This window comes from Otolemur garnettii, unplaced genomic scaffold (genome assembly GCF_000181295.1).
Source record: "Otolemur garnettii isolate 467f Iridium unplaced genomic scaffold, OtoGar3 scaffold00040, whole genome shotgun sequence".
Taxonomy (NCBI): Eukaryota; Metazoa; Chordata; class Mammalia; order Primates; family Galagidae; genus Otolemur; species Otolemur garnettii.
The window spans coordinates 10174437-10178359 of NW_003852435.1; positions in this window are offsets into that span (position 1 = coordinate 10174437).

Genomic DNA, 3923 nt, shown 5'->3' on the forward strand with positions numbered 1-3923 from the left:
AGAAAGAAGGCATTACAACTGAAAACACAAATAATCTCAGGAGACAACTGCAAATAACTCTACATTCATAAAGTTGAATACCTAAAGGAAATGGATAAGTTCCTGGAAATATACAACCTCCGCTGACTGAACCAGGAAAACCCAGATGTCCTAAACAGACAAATAATGAGAATTGATATTGAATGGCTAATAAAAAAAAAGAATTTCTGAACAACAAAAAAGTCCAGGACAAGATGAATACATTCCCAATTTTACTGGAAGTACAAAATAACAAGCAAAGGACAACAAAAACAACAAAATCCTGGTACTAATCCTACTCAAACTGCTGCAAAAATTAAGGTGGAGAGAAGTCTCCATAACTCATTCTGCAAGGCCAGTATCACTTTGATACCAAAGAGAGGAAAGGACACAACAACAACAACAAAAATAAAACTACACACCAATAGCCCTGATGAACACAAATGCAAAAATCCTCAACAAAATACTAGCAACTGAGTCCAGTAGCACATGGAAAAAATAGTACCCCAAAATCAAGTGTTTTATTTCAGGAATGCAAACTTGGTTTAACATATACAAACCAATAAACTTCATTCACCAAAAAATCAGAATTAAAAACAACTCTCTGGTTATCTCAATAGATGCATAGAAAGATTTTTAAAAACCTCAGCACCTCTTTATGACCAAAACATTCAATAAAGCAGGCATAGAAGGAATATATCTCAAAATAATAAAGCCATATACAACAAACCACAACTAACATCATATGAATGGAGATATGTTCAAACATTCCTTCCAGCAATTGGACTAAGAATGCCTACGTTCACCATTCCTAGTCAACATAGCAGTGGATGTTCAGGGCAGAACAATTAGGCAAGAGGAAGAAATTAAAGATACAAATTGGAAAAGAAGAAGTTAACTTGTTTCTATCTGCCATTGATATCATCTAGTGCCTAGAAAACACTCCAGAGCATACCAAGGCATTTTTATATTTGGTAAATTAATTCACTAAGATTTTAGAAGAAAAAATCAACATACAAATATCAGCAGCATTTTTGGCCAGGCCTAGTCGTTCATATGTATAATCCTAGCACTTTGGGAGGCCAAGGCAAGAGGATCACCTAAGCTCAGGAGTTCCAGACCAATCTAAGTAAGAAGAGCGATACGCTGTCTCTACTAAAAATAAGAATGCTATTCAGCCATAAAAAAGGGGGAGACTTCACATCTTTGTGTGAAGGATTTGGAGAACATCATCCTAAATTAAGTATCGTAAGAATGAAAAAATAAAGCATCCAATGTACTCAACACTAATATAGAACTAGAAGATGAACAAGTACATGCCACATGAGAGAAAAACGCATTTAAATTCATGAAGGGAGATTAGAAGAGAGGAGGGGGCCGTGGTAAGCTCTCACCTGTTGGGCAGAAGGTAGGAATTTATGACACACCTCCTAGGTGAAGGGCTTAACTGCAACTTAGACTTTACCTAACAAATGTAAACAATAAAATCTAATTGTATGTCACCTAATATTAATCTGGAAGAGAAAGAGAGATTGAGAAAATATGCAGGCATTGTGGCAGGTGCCTGTAGTGTCAGTGGCTTGGGAGGCTGAGGCAGAATGATTGCTGAACCCAAGGGTTTAAGGTTTCTGACACTAGGGCACTCTAGCCTGGCAACAGAGTGAGATTTTACCCCCACCAGAAAAAAGATCAGTAGCATTTTAACAGAGCAGTAACAATCAGTACACCATGAAAATCATGAAGACAATTCCATTCTCAACAGCCACAAATCAAATGAAATACTTAGGAATACATTTAACAAAGAAGGTGAAAAGATCTCTGTAAGAAAAACTATGAACAATTTATGAAAGCAATAATAGATAACAAAAACAAATGGGAAAATATCTCATGCCCATTGATTTGACAAAATCAATATCATTAAGATGACCACACTGAAAAACAATCTATAGATTCAATGTATTTTCTATCCCAATACTAATATCATTTTTCACAGAATCAAAAATAGTCCTAAATGTATATGGGATGAAAAGTAAACTCAAATAACCAAAGTAATCCTAAGCCAAAAATAAAATAAAATAAAATAAAATAAAATAACAAATAACTGGTTTCAAATTACACCATAAGCCAATACTTAGCAAAACAGCATAATACAGTTATAAAAATAGATGTAAAGATCTATGTCACAAAACAGAGGACCCCAAAATAAAGGGACATACCTACAGGCAACAGATCTTTAAGAAAATCAAAACATACACTGAGGAAAGGGCACCTTTTCAATATGATGCTGAGAAAACTGGATCGTCATATGGAGAGTAAGAAGGTTATCTCTCTCTCTCTCACCACATACAACAAATAACTCAAAACTGATGAGAGAATTAAATCTAATACCTGAAACCTTTACATTCTAAGAGAAAATCTGGGAAAAATTCTTCTGAACATTGACCTGGGCAAAGAATTCGCAATTAAGAGCTCAAAAGCAAATGCAACAAAAACAAAAATAGACAAATGCAACTGAACTGTAAAGCTCCTGTACAGCAACAGAAATAATCAACGAACTGAACACCATGAAGAATGGTAGGAAATATCGCACACTACACATCCAGCAAAGGACTAATACACAGAATCTATAAGAGATGCAAAGAACTCAACAAATAACCCTCTAAAAACTAGGTAAAGAAAATGAAAACACATTTTTTCAAAAGAAGAGATATACAAATGATCCACATGCTTAGGATAATCTACTCAATATCATTAATCATCAGAGAAGTTCAAATAAAACTACAATGAGGTACCATCTTACACTAGTTAGAATGGTTACTAATCAAAAAGAATGTGGGGAAAATGGAAATAGTATGAGATATTTCCCAGAGAATTACATTCTATCTTGATAGCCCACTAATGGGTATCTAACAAATGGAAAATAGATCATTATGTCAAAAAGATACCAGCACTCACATGTTTGCTGTAGCACTATGTACAATAGCAAAGACTTGGAATCAACTTTAGTGTCCACACACAGATTATTGACAATTCAATACCCATACACACACAAACATTGTGTGTGTATAGGTGTACTATAGAATGCTACTCAGCCACAATATAGAACAAAATCATGTTTTCTGCAGCAACATGGACGGAACTGGAGGCCAATATCTAAAGTGAAATAACCCCTAAACAGAAAGTGAAATGCCACATGTTCTTATTTATGTGACAGCTAACTATTGTGCAGACATAATATAAAAAGTGGAGTAATAGACACTGGAGACTCAGAATAGTGAGAGGGTGAAGGGTGGGAGGGATGTGAGGACTGAAAAATTATTTCATGTGTAGAGTACATAGTACTGAGATGATCGTTACACTAAAACTCAAACTTCATCTTCACTAGGCACTAGATCTACTCAACAAAACTGTACTCCTATTCCCTGGATTTATAAAAATACAAAGGGAACAATTTCCGTTAAATAAATTTTTATTCATGAGCATAATACACAAACTATTGTTTAAAGCTCAAGACTCTAAATAACATGAATAACATATGAAATTACGTTCAAGATACTTGGAAAGAGAGAGAGGGGAGGACCAATAAAATAAATATGCACTCACAGGAGAAATAAGAAGGTGTGACAAGAATAGGGAAAGGAAAAAAAGTGAAAATTTTAAAGTTAAAAATATCAGAGCCAAAATTCCAGGCTAGCAGTTTCATTTTAGAGTGCGAGCAATAGCTGTGAAGTGCATCAGTTACATAGGTTAGTATTTGACAAATGTACTTAATGACTTTAACCGTGACAAATAAGGATTAAAGAAAATTGTAGCTTCAATGAACCCTATTCCTATAATAATATACAAAAGCAGAAAATTCTTTCAAAAATTCTGACAATTTTTAACAAAAATAATATTAATTAACA